The 14,258-nt window shown below is 37.3% G+C and overlaps 1 protein-coding gene across 1 annotated transcript in view; it reads right to left on the bottom strand.

Annotated features, from left to right (window-relative positions):
• Positions 1-14,258, bottom strand: part of erbb4b (erb-b2 receptor tyrosine kinase 4b) — a 434,153-nt gene that overhangs the window by 396,948 nt on the left and 22,947 nt on the right. The window lies entirely within an intron of this gene.

Genomic DNA, 14,258 nt, shown 5'->3' with positions numbered 1-14,258 from the left:
AGCACTGCATTTTAACTGTCCGACCTCTGGGATCGGCCCTATATTTTCCCATTAAGCTATACTGACAGCATGACATTTCCCCAGGTGGAGGGCTCCGAATCGGGGATGTTTTATTCATTCTATTGACTTTGCCATGTCGCCGCAGAATGAGAGCAAATGTGTAAACCGGCGGCAGCGAAAGTACTCGCTTACTACGGAGGGCGCCGGGCATGGCTCAAAGACAACCGCTTGACATCTAAATAATATACCTGTCACAGAAGCGACAGGGTGATTGCAAAACAGTTCTCGCGTTGAAACCTTTTCTGCTAGCACATAGCACAGGTGATATGCTGTCTCCTGTGACATTTGTTATTCCTTGTGACAAGGAGTATAGTAAACCCTGGCTGTATCGCGGTTTACTTATCGCGTTTCCCTACCGCGTGGATTTTCATTGAGCATTGTGTTCTGAATTGTAATCGGCTAAACACTTTGTCTGCCTGTGTGTCATACAGGGGAGGGGAGGGTTGCTTTAACTGGATTACTTTCAATTACTTTTGGATTACTCCAATACCAAATATGCTTATAAAAGACAAAAGAAACTAAACATGAATAAAATTATGACTCACAACACGTGGTAAGTTTTCTCTCCTGGCTTTGATCTCTTTGATCTCCGGCGAAACTAATAATAATAATAATAATAATAATAATTTCCTTGTATTGTCATTCTGTGTAACAATGTACACAGAACGAAATGTCGATTGCACCTGACCCGTTGTAGCGAGCCGATGCAGCCGCAGCCAACAGAGGGCGCCGCCGACCACTTTTTAAGTCTTAGGAATGACTCGGCCGGGGCGCGAACCACCGACCTCCCAGTCTCAAAGCGGGCGCCTTACCATCTAGGCTACTGAGCTGACATAAAATGCGACAGAAACAAAATGAAAATAAATCCAAACAGCTTGCTAACATCATTTTTGCCGTTCCATGTATTCCGTTACTCCCCAAGCCTGCACAAAATTTAGTAATTTTATTCATATTTAGTTTATTTTATCTTTTATTAGCATATTTGGTATTGGAGCAATCCAAAAGTAATTGAAAGTAATCCAGTTAAAGTAATTATACCCAACCCTGTGCGTCAATGACGTTGCAGTACACATACGTTAAACAGCTTGACAAACATGCATTGCGTATGCACACGTATTTTTCAATATCAAGTTTGTCTAAAAGCCATCATGTCAACAAAACACTAGAGACCGACAAAATCACTAGCGGGCGGGGTCAAAAGGCAGCGAGGATGCTTTCTATCGCCAACAATATTGGACTTCTCCACCCGCTAAACTTGCTATGGGGCCGCATGTGCCTCTTTGGTGCACCCTGGTGGCTTCTTGGCGCTTTTCAAAAAAAATTATAAAGGAAAAATTTTGGGGTTCTGTGGAACAACAGGAAACACTAAATTGTTAACGTTTCCCAATCAATATACTGTAGAGTAGCTAGAAACAGTATGTGTTTCCTTCCTTATAAGGGTTTTCATACTTTGCTGCTTCAGCTATTTTTTTGTTCCATTTTATTCGAATATGGCTCTTTCAACATTTTGGGTTACTCCCGTCTGTTGTAAATACACCAAATTCTCTCCAAAACTAAACTTTCGCACTCCCCTACACTCTTGCACTAACTCTCGCGGCATTAGTCTCCCTACTTACATCATTCATGCGCACCTCACATTCTACACCTACACTATCTCCGGTGCGCTAAAAACTTCGACATTTGCATTGATTAATATCTCGTGCAACCGTTGGTGTAAAGTGTAAAGAAGAGGAGAGCCATTTCTTTTTAAATTTAAGGGGAATAAGAAAGCTTGATGCGGTTGAGAAAATGGTCGGAACGCTTTTTTTCGGCCACTTTTTAGCACGGAGGAGGACCTCGTGAAGTGCATCGCTTAAAAGTAAGTTAAACTCAAACTCTTTTTTTAGCTTTATAGAGCATATTATTTTACAAATGTTTTATTTTTTTGTACAAAACAATACAGGTTTCTTATAAAAGCTTTACACATACATAAAAGTTGGTTCAGAAAATAGAGCATTTTAAAACCGAGGAAAGACTGAATATTTGTTACCGGACATTGCCGGTGAACCTTTAAGGAGCTATCGTTGCCGTAATTAAGGAATTTCATGTAAAATGCACTAGAAGGCAAAACATCAGAGTAAGTTGAAAAACCTGAATGCAGAGCAGAAAAGACAGAAAGTTGAAGAGTTAAATATGAGAATCCAGCATGTTTTTCACCAAAGTAAAATCTCAAATTGAAAAGCACAAATTGTATTTATATTTCCTTTTTTTTCATATATTGAATTTGTAGTTTTGACCGGAGATATTTTTTATGGAGAGCAGTTTTTTTTTAAGTTATTTAATGTTTAAGTTTGTTTATTCCGGAATAATATTCCTGTCGGTTTTTAAAATTATATCTAAAAAAAAGTCAAGTTTCAGTGTATTCAAAAAATATTTATCCTGTTTGGGCCATAGCGAAAGGTGTGGTTTCAGGTTTGGCCCTCTGTGCCATTTAGTTTGACACCCTGCATTAAAAAAAAATTGTCAGTTGAGATGTAATTTGTAAAAAAATAAAAAAATGTAAAGGTTCTAAATTAAAGTATCTTGATTTGTTTAACAAATGCTCGAATCTGTAAATCGGGTTCCTTTATAATAAACTTGTATTGTATTTCATTAATATCAACTTATTTATCTTATGAATGTTTTTTTTGTGTTTTTAGAGATAAGGAAGATGAGTTTTATAGCTATTTAGGGTTAGGAGGTCGTGAACGGGCCAATCAGTTTTTGATTATTTCATATGTGGAAAATTGGCTCATTACAAGAGCAATTCGAGCTACGAGCACGATCCCGGAACTAGTTAGGCTCATATAAAAGGGCACCATTGTTTCATCCATTGCAACCTGGTCATCCTTTTTTATTTTATTTTTAATTTATCTTATACCTCAAATTTGTAAAAAATAAATAAAATAATTATTACAGTTTTTTCCTGTATTTTTAACTAAAAACAATTAGAAAACAATCCTGATCTGTTTTATTATCTTGCTGGACTAACTAGTTAAAAAAAATAAAAAGAAAGAAATGTCTACAATTGTTGATTTGTTTTATTTTTACCAGAAAAAAGGTCAAATAAGGCAAAGTAAGAAATATTTACAATTTATTTCAGATTTGTTTCATCTTATTTTACAACACATTTCTTCCAAGATGGGAAAATTAAACTTTATTTAAACTTGTTTTAACAACCATAGGTTGTGCTCTGGGTTCATATATACATTAGAATTGCATCATGTGTTAGACTATTGAAATGTGTCACTGCATATGATCATAACTGTGTGAGTTTTCCAGTTATATCATTTTTATTCTTTCAAATCATCATGTCGGGGTCACCATGAAGACATTTTCTGCCCCTGAGTGTTCTAATCAAATACGGGTTGCAAGACAAGACGGTTACAAATCTTTGTGGGACTGAGCATTCTGGGGTTATTATAGAATAGAATAGAATAGAATAGAATAGAATAGAATAGAATAGAATAGAATATACCTTTATTGTCATTGTTACAAAATGGGTTAACATATTGTGACAACAAAATTGGGCATGACACTCCAGTTTTACACATTCACAGTGAGGTAAAAAAAAACAAGAAAATAAAGGAACAGAGAAGATAAGGTTATAAAACAAGGAGGATAAGGTTATAGTTATAATTTACACAAAAAGAAATGTCGGCATGTAGGATGTTACATACAGTATCGTAAGGGTTTGTGGAATATGCATTTGGTGCAAAAATAGTCATTATTACAGTAAAAGAAGTAAGACAAGAAAAACAGCTGTAATTGCTTTCTAAGTGCACTTTCAAAATGGCTGTAAATCATTCACATATAAAAGAGGCGAGGACACTAAGTTAGTGGAAAATTCCCAAGCCATCAATGCTTCATGAAATTTCATTTCGTCATCACTAGTAAAAGATACAGTGACCAAATCCAACTGGAATGGACCATCAAAAATAGAAAGTAACACTAGGCAACACACTTGCAGTGACATAAATCGGATTCAAGTCACTGCCAGGCCATCAAAAAGTGTGCCTAGATTCGTACGAGTTCCACATTTTAACACCCCATGTCACATATGATGTATTGGCTAGCTCATTTTAATTCCACTATATTCGTAAACACGTGAAAAGTATCAACAAGTGTCTCATGAAGCTTCATTTGTCCATCACTAATTTGATGCTAACTGAAGTAGCGTTTGAAGTCTCCCAAAGCTACTTGCAATTTGCTCAGTGAGTCGGTAATGCATCGGAAATCCGTGTACACGTCAACCCAGCGCTAATTTATCGTCGTTTCCCTCCCTACGAAGGCCCTGACAGGACACATTTATCATCTGATTGATACGCTTCGAAGTAAGTTTTACCGCAGACGTATGCAGTTCAAATGTCTGTCCACTGAGTATATTTAGCTTCATCGATCAGTGGCAAGATGGTGACTTTAACAGGAAAAGATCCTTACTTGCATGCAGAAGACTACTCTGAGCCGTTTGCATTGACAGCAATGCTGGTCATTAATTCTCTAAATGTATCAACTGCTATACGGTATGTGTTTATCTGAATTGTGGAATAAAAAAATACATTATCTGTTCTGGCAATGAAGGTCAGGATATGTTTTGTATTAGCACAAAAAGTCGTTGTCAAAAATAAGTATAACATATTTCAGTTGTCGGTCGTCTGCACAGATAAGAGAGATAATGCACTGTTGCTCGGAATAATAGTATTTTTTTAACAATATCCTGATAAAGTTTGGCATAAATGTTGTTCTGTAAAAAAAAAAAAAAGTTAACTCCTTTTCGTCGCACTTTCAACGTTGGCATTTACCTCCCGTTATTCAAACTGTAAAAAAGAAAATATGTGAAAACAGAAACCGAGACAAGCCACCTGTGAGCTTTTATTTTGAAGGGGTTATTTAACAAATTACAGGATATTGTATTGTGAACCTAGCAGGGTTGGGTAGAGTTACTTTAACTTGATTACTTTCAATTACTTTTGGATTACTCCAATACCAAATATGCTAATAAAAGACAAAAGAAACTAAATGTGAATAAAATTACTAAATTTTGTGCAGGCTTGGGGAGTAACGGAACACATGGAACGGCAAAAATGATGTTAGCAAGCTGTTTGGATTTATTTTCATTTTGTTTCTGTCGCATTTTATGTTAGTTTTGCCGGAGATCAAAGAGATCAAAGCCAGGAGAGAAAACTTACCACGTGTTGTGAGTCATAATTTTATTCATGTTTAGTTTATTTTGTCTTTTATTAGCATATTTGGTATTGGAGTAATCCAAAAGTAATCACGTTAAAGTAACCCTACCCAACCCTGGAACCTAGTAACAATAATAATAATGATAAGAAGAAGAAAAAGAAGAAAAAAAAGCAAAGAAGAGGTTTTCTACACCATGTTTTCCTTTAAACGGTTACCGATACCAGACTCAATCAGTAATGATACTGATAACAGATAGTGATTCCTTTACAAAAAAAAATCTATTAACAGCAAGGTATTTTTACTTAAAAGCATTTAAAATGTATAACAATCGAATAAATGTTCATTGTCCAACCGCTGGTTTCTGATAATAAAACGACTGATACTCGTATTGGCAGCCATTCTTGCCACTACCGATACCGAGGCTGTTTTTAAAGCGGCTACTGATAATAGTTTTTTTTACCTGCCAATTATCCTATAGTCAAAGTCAGCTTTATTGTTAATTCTGCAGCATAAACAAAGAATTAAAATGGCTTTCCTCTCAACTCTCATTGTCTAGAACACAGGTGTCAAACAGCCAGCCCGTGGGCCAAATCAGGCCCGCCAAGGGTTTTGATCCGGCCCGTGAGACAACACTCACGGGCCGGATCAAACTGGTACCAATCTGGTATCCCTAGTATCTAGTGTCAATGCCAAACCCTATTTAATGGTATCAGTGCTTGCGACTGTGGCCAATTGTATAAACGTCTGCCCTCTAGTGACAGTTTGACACAAACCATTAATAATAATTGTTGATAATTACAAAAATGGTGGGTAATTATACTTATCAAGGATGGGCCGTATAGGTCCCAATACCAACTTATTTATGGTATCAGTTTTTGCGGCACTGGTCACTACCATTAATAGCTGCCCACTGATGGTTGATCTATAATCGGGACCTAAGAATTAAGATATGGTAAACAGCTGTTATTTTTTCATGCAATTTCTAGGAAAAAAGTATTATTTTAGGACTCATAAATGTTTTCTTGAAAAATACTCAAATATTTGGGGAGTAAGGGAAGAGTATTGAAATCAATTGCTGATCAATAATTAAGTGTATTGTTGGTATCAAGCTGAAACAGTGATGTGAAAATCTCTGATAATAGAAATATTAATGAAAAAAAATAAGCCTTTTTTTGTGGTCACATTAAGTTCCAACTTAAAAATAAAGTGGATACTTGAGAGTGGAATTATTTAAGGTAATACACAAGTCACGCGCCAATGTTAATTAAAGAAGTTATAGTGGTAACATGTATTCAAATTCAAAGTTCTTTACAAGTCTTACAAATGCTGGATATGTTCACCGTTTGCAGCTACGCACGAGCCAATACGAAATTCAAAGTTCCTGTAGACACGATTCAGTAAATCAGCATCACCATCAATTTGTTGACAAGCATCAATAATCCAACTCTTCAGATGATCCAAATCACAAATCTTCGTTGAATAAACAACTTGCTTAATGTGACCCCAGAAATAAAAGTCCATCGGGTTTAGGTCAGGCGACCTGGGCGACCACTCTACCGTACCTCTTCGACCGATCCAATTTTCGAAATTCTCGTGGGCCCAGTCACGCACAATCGTTGCGTAATGCGGCGGGGCACGGTCTTGCATAAACCAAGTAGGTCTGCCGTCTCCAAGTAAATCAAACTGTGGTATCAAATTATTTTGCAACATGTTGAGGTATCTTTCGCCAGTAACTGTCTCATTGAAGAAGAAAGGGCCCAACACATGGTCGCGCCACAAACAACGCCAAACCATTATCTTGGGACCGCTGTGTTCTTTGCTGTCTAACATAGAATGAGGATTGTCTTGCGAACAGTATCGGCAGTTCTGCTTATTGACCTCTCCAATAACATAAAAATGTGCCTTGTCGCTAAATAACATGTTTCGCCTAACAAAGTCAGGATCTTCCTCGAGTTGAACCTGAAACCATACAGCCATTTCTAAACGTCTGTCACTATCATCCTCGTACAATTTGTGTAGAATTTGAAATTTGTAAGGATGAAACTTTTCTGCTTTGAGGACCTTCTGCATCATTGAACGAGGAATACCAATTTCACCAGCTGCCCTTCGCACTGACTTCCTTGGACTGCTTGCAATTTTTTCCAACACTTGTGCACGTGTCTCCACAGATAAACCTGGACACCCGCTTCGCTTTTTGTCAACGACGCTACCAGTTTTTCTGAATTTCTTGATTAAGCGACCGACAGAAGTGTGTGAAACATTTTTATGAAGATGGTTTCTGTTGAATTGCTCAGCAACACTTCTGTTGGTTGCACCATCACGACCAGACAATAAGATGATTTCTACGCGATGCTCTGTAGTCAATGGCATGTCTGATCTGAAATAAAAAAATAAAAAAATATATTAACAAAAAATAAATATTAACATTGGTGCGTGACTTTGTGGCCACCCTGTTTGTTAACTTGGTTTGGGCATAACTTATGTTTTATACTGGACAACCAAATTTGAAGAAATCAAGTAAGATGCAAGCATTAACTTACTTTTTCAGGCCAAAACAAAAAGAAAAGTATTCTGAACCAAAACATCAGTGAGATTATTGAACTAAGAGCAATCAGTAACTTATTCTTGAATAGTTGCTAGGCAATCAAAAACAAACAATTTCAGAAACATTGTGAAATAATCTATTTTGCTTTGGATTTATATTTTTTTCCCAGGGACACAAGCATTTAGATGAAAATAAGAGAGAGAACAAGGAAATCAATCATCCATCACTAAAGAAAAATAAAAAAGAAGAGAAACCGCAACAAATCTGAGCTCCAAAGATGTTTCAGTACCGTTTAAAACAATTCTTTAATAGTTTACCATTTCTCCTTGAACATCGATGTTATTCGTTTTGTTTTGTGCCGTAACTTTATTTTAAAATCATATTTTTTTTAGGTGTAACAAACTGAATAGACGATGAATCCCACCACGATGACCACAAGACGTGTGGGCAGATTTGTTCGGATCGATACTATTGTCCTGGCATCAATCATTTGCCCCGCCACCGATTGTTTCAAACCACCGATTCTATATGGACTGTGTCTATGACTGATAGTACACTTTTAGCACAATTCTCTACTTGGCCTCCTACTGCATCTTGAAAGGGACAAATTTACAGGTGAACCCTTAGGTCGCTGGTTCGCGCCTCGGCCGAGTCATACCTAAGACTTATAACATTGGTAAAATGGCGGCGCCCTCTGTTGGCTGCGGCTGCATCGGCTCGCTACAACGGGTCAGGTGTATCGACATTTCGTTCTGTGTACATTGTTACAAAGAATGACAATACAAAGGAAATTATTATTATTATTATTATTATCAGAAGAGGAAATATGACAGAAGCAAACGGGAAGCGCAACTTGGGGTGAAATTTTTGTTTTAACAACAAAAAGAGCCAATGTTAGGTGTCATATGTGTGGTAAAGTAGCCTAGATGGTAAGGCGCCCGCTTTGAGACTGGGAGGTTCGGGTTCGCGCCCCGGCCGAGTCATTCCTAAGACTTAAAAAGTGGTCGGCGGCGCCCTCTCTTGGCTGCGGCTGCATCGGGTCAGATGCAATCGACATTTCGTTCTGTGTACATTGTTACACAGAATGACAATACAAGGAAATTATTATTATTATTATTAAAGGGGTCCGCTACTGAGGTAAATTTACATAAACACATGAAAAACGTCACCATACAAAAAGAAACAAGCTTCAACCAATATTGTAAACATGTTACTATTCCTGAACAAAAACCCTGTAAATCTGTTGCACAATGACAACAGAGCCAAAACAGTGTATTTGTTATATTTTGCTGATTGTTTTGGTTTGACTCTCTTGACTTTTGCTCAGTTGTTGTATTAGAAGCAGGGTTGGGTAGGGTTACTTCAACTTGATTGCTTCCAATTACTTTTGGATTACTCCAATACCAAATATGCTAGTAAAAGACAAAATAAACTAAATATGAATACAATTATGACTCACAACACGTGGTAAGCTTTCTCTCCTGGCTTTGATCTCTTTGATCTCCGGCAAAACTAACATAAAATACGACAGAAACAAAATGAAAATAAATCCAAACAGCTTGGCAACATCATTTTTGCCGTTCCATGTATTCCATTACTCCCCAAGCCTGCACAAAATTTAGTAATTGTATTCATATTTAGTTTATTTTGTCTTTTATTAGCATATTTGGTATTGGAGTAATCCAAAAGTAATTGAAAGTAATCAAGTTAAAGTAATTCTACCCAACCCTGATTACAAGTATTTGCTTTTTTATAAAGTTAAAGGTTATTTATTTAATTTAATTGTTTACAATAGTTGCACTATCCGACTTTATTTCCAAAGTATTGTTTAGTTGACAAGTTTAGTTGTTGCGTTGATGATTTTCTTATTTGACTCTCATGGCTCTTTGTTTTAAGTTTAAATTCTGTTTTAGTATTTACTTTTTGTATACTGATAAAGTTTGAATTGCAGTTATTTCATTAAAAAATAAGACATTTTTGGTGCCTAAAATCCTGATGTGTTTATCGTAGTACAAACTACCTCAGGGGTGGAGGTTTCAATATTCAACCATCAACGATTAAAGCAAAAAGTATTGGTATTGGTTGGGAATCGATCGATACAATCATGGATTAACTTGTATCGGATCTGTGCTAAAATTCCCAGTATTGCCCACCCCTACCATAAGACAAGTGTGTCTCCTCATCTCCAGGCGAATCACGTGGCAAGCACGGCAGGAGCCTCCTCCAGGAGTCTGGAAACAGCAACACACTACCAGCCTTGTTCCCTTTGTGAAAGGGTGCTTGCTTACCAAAGGCTTGCAACTCATTCCTCTCAGACTGTAGTCCATCATAAGGCATCACCTCAGTCAGCAAATAATTTCTATAAGAATCACATGGAATTCTATCTGATTTTTTTAATTATTATTGAATCTAGTTACAGATTTTACAATGGGCACAAAAATGCAAAAAATACTACAATCATTGTCTTGAAAACCTGGGATCATAGCTCTAAAGAGTGCTTTAAATCCTTGAAAATGTTTGAATGTTAATGTTGTGTTTTCAGGGATCGAAAAGTGCTTGAATTTTGGGAAAACTGATTGTAAATGCTTGAAATTGTTGCCATGTTTCTCAATAAGTCTGCTTAAAAATGACGTAGACACCGGTCTCTGGTGGATTTGTGGTGCCATTGCCTTTTTCCCCCTTGTCATTAACAGCAGCTGGCATTAGTTTGTATGGCAGTGTCCTATGAAGCATCAACAAAGTGTGTCTTAGTGCAAGGATTACGTATCAATTATGGACATTTATCATGGGCCAGGAAAAAAACAAGGTAGTGGTAAATTGTAACGGGTAGGACTTCCAGCAACTGAAAATGATAATGTCATTTTTACAAATCATGTATACGGGGAGAGATTTGTCTTAAAAAATATTTACAGACGTTGCCCTACTTACGAACGAGACGATAGTTTGTGAGTTGAATTTGTTCGTTAGTTGCTTCAGTGCTATATTTTGTATGTTTAATGTTAATTTGTACTAAAAAAATAAAGATTTCATAAAATGATATGCTCTATAAAGATGATATAACTATAAAGTTAAGTGTAACTTTTGGAAGATAAGCTTCAAGAGGTCCTCATTCGTGTTAGACAGTGGCTTGAAAAAAGTGATCCAACCATTTTCTCAACTGCATCAGGCTTTCTCATTCCACTTTTATTTCAAAAGAAACGGCTTGCATCTTCTTTACACTTTACACCAACCATATTGAATGGATGCACAAGATATTAAACAATAAAAACGTAAAAGTTTTTGGGACGCTGGAGATACTATAGACATAGTATCGACAGTATAGAATGTTTACACACGAACTAGAAAGAGGAAGCAGATTTTTTGTCTCCCGGGGGATGCAGGATGACCTCTCACAGCGCCACACGCTGGTAGTGGCAGAAAGAAGCACTACAGTAGTGTCCTGTACTATAAAAAAAGGTGCACACAATACAGAATCTAACTTACAGCAAGTAGGGGAGCGTCCGTACACACATATCGTTCAGATTCACTGCAATGTATTCACGGTCTAAAAATCATGTCTTTATGAATCCACGTGCAAGATTAAAAATTACATATGTAAATCAAAGATATATTTTTGGCTCAGCAAATTAGATGATTTACACTGGATTTCTTGTTGAAATGGTACTGGAGAAATGGTAAAACTAGGTTTGAAAGTCCTTAAAAAGTGCTTGAATTTGGCCATGAAAAAGGTGTACAAACCCTGTTTTTAGTTAGCCCCAAATTCTAGGGTATGTAACCATTGTATATCCCAAATTGCTGTATTTTAGCCTTCTATCTCTTAAGTTTAACCAGCAAATTAATATATTGGCTGTGTTGGCTTCCTGTACCTTGCTTAGATCATTCATGGACATAAAAGAACATCAGAACTGAAGGGAATTTTGCGTTATAAAATGCCGATAATCCTTGTTGTGATGGTTAACAATTCAGTCCCTAAATCATTCAAAAATTGCATTTTCACTGTATTCATCATGCACAAAAGTCAAATAGAGAGTGACTGAACTCTGTAAACTTACTTGACTCTATTTGGCCCTAAGCCCATTCAATTTCCCCAAAGATAGTTTTGTTAATTTGGTACGTGTGGAGGTAAAAGCAGGGTCAAATGTCATGTCCAGCATGGTCGCCGTGGCGACCGGCTGGCCCCGACCCCTGGGCACCGGCTGTAGCAGATCACCTAATTTGCGTGTGTGCTTCTTAAGGGGGGTTTTGGGTATTGCCGGTTGCTGGTTCATTGCGTTTTCTGTTCTGCATTAATCTGTTCTGTTTGACCTGAGGAATCCTGTGTTTGCCCGTTCTGAGTAAAAGCTTGTTTTGTGAGTATTCCTAGTCTGAGTTCCTGTTTGCCTGTAAGCCTGTTTTGGTTTTGTTTTGTCCCTGAGTGTTGGACAACTTTTATTTCAGTAATAAAAGTGACTGATCGTTAAGGCGAATGAGTTCACCCTTCCTGCCTCCTGCCTCCGATCTGGTCCGGTCTCTTGATATCAAAGGAGTTTTGTCAGATGACAAGGCATCACCCTTCTTTTTGATTTGTGTCTAATCAGCCCATCAATAAAAGAGTAGGGTTTAAAATATTTTAAAGTATGACGACACAGCTCCTTCTTTTGATTTGTATAGCCATTAGAGCTTTCACTTCCTCCCAATTATTATTCCGAGGGCAGTGTGTGATTCATATAAGTATGGAACAGGGTCAAATGGATTTTTTCAGGTAACATGAAGTGACTCATTTCTTTGTGATAGTATCTAATCAGGCCCTAGGACATTAGATTCAATTTAGCCCTAATTACATTTTGAAGGCTTTATTTGATCCGAGGTTAAAGATTTATTTTAGGAGTAATGATATGACTCATTTTTATTGGTTTCGGATTATCTTCTACAACTTTTAATGTCTCGGAAATTACATTTGAGGGCAACATTTGATACATAGGTGCCAAATACAGAGTCTTTTTTCAAACGTTTTTTAAGGTATTAAGATAGGATTCCTTCTTTTAGTTAGTTTCTATAAACAACCTAGATTATTTCATTACCCCAAAACATCACGCTTTGATAGTAATATGTGATTCACGGAATCCAAAAGTATAGCTTAAATGAATTTTAAGGTACCATGACTTAACCTTTATTCATTTTTTTGTTTGTTGAAGTTAACTCCTAGGTCATTCAATTTTTCAAAAATTACATTCCTAGCAACAATATGTGGTTCATGGAAGGGAAACACAGGTACAATGGATTTCTTTGTAGGAATTATGACATGATCCTTGTTGAGATTGGTTTCTAATCAGTCCATAGATAATTTGATAAGCCCAACTTTACAATTCAAGAGTAGTATTTGACTTGTTGAAGTGAAAAGCAGCGTCTAAAGAAAACATATAAATTGTTTTGAATCAATCCCTAAACCAGGGGTTGCCAACCATCTTGAAGCTGAGAGCTACTTTTTGGTCCTAAATAGACCATTACTATGTTAATGCTATGTTTTTTTTCTATGTAATTACTAGGTTGTAGTTATTAAAAGTTAAGTCAACCAGTAAAACTTCAAGTCAGTTAGAAATACAATTTGCTAGAAAATCTCAATATCCTATCAATGGTAAGCTATTTTCAGAGCAAGCCCAAAGGTTACTCAGGTGTTCTTAGGGGGCTACCTGTTGCCTGTGAGCACCATTTTGGGGACCCCCGCCCTTGATTATTCAGAATCCCTAGAATTACATGTTAAAAGGCAATAGTTGACTTGTGGAAGTAAAGCTTTGGTAACCTGACTAGATTTATTTTTCTGATTGCTCTGTAATCACGTTGTCACGAAACGGACCGGGAAGCAGGAAGTCGGAACTGATATGCGTAGACGCTTTGTCACTTGAATTAGGAAAGAAAAGTTGTCCAACAGCAGCACGGCGGGGCAGTGGTTAGCGCTTGTGCGGCACAGTTCATGTCATGAGAACCTGTTCGGGGTTCAAATCCAGCTCCAGACTTCCTGTGTGGAGTTTGTATGTTCTCCCCGTGATTGCGTGGGTTTCCTCCGGGCACTCCGGTTTCCTCCCAAAAACATGCATTCAGGTTAATTCAAATTCAAATTGTCCCTAGGTGAGAATGAGAGAATGAGTTGTCTGTCCCGGTGTGCCCTGCGATTGGCTGGCAACCAGTTCAGGGTGTCCCCTGCCCACTGCCTGGAGATGGCTGGGATGGGCTCCAGCCCTCCACGACCCTAATGAGGATAAGCGGTACGGCTAATGAGATGAGATGAGATGAGATGAGAAGTTGTCCAACACACAAACGGACCAGAAACAAAACAAAGCAGGTTAAAAGGCAGGCAAAATTACAATCTAGGCAATACTCAGATCAAACAGGCATGAACAGGTCTTCAACAAGGTAAAGCAATGGTCTGGCAACCAGCAGTCCCAAAAGGAGTGTTTAAGTACTCCAAAAG

The sequence above is a fragment of the Urocampus carinirostris genome, chromosome 14, assembly GCF_059441175.1.
Source record: "Urocampus carinirostris isolate Australia breed hairy pipefish chromosome 14, RoL_Ucar_1.0, whole genome shotgun sequence".
Taxonomy (NCBI): Eukaryota; Metazoa; Chordata; class Actinopteri; order Syngnathiformes; family Syngnathidae; genus Urocampus; species Urocampus carinirostris.
The sequence above is the reverse complement of the archived record's forward strand: the minus strand, read 5'-3'. Positions and strand labels throughout refer to the sequence as shown.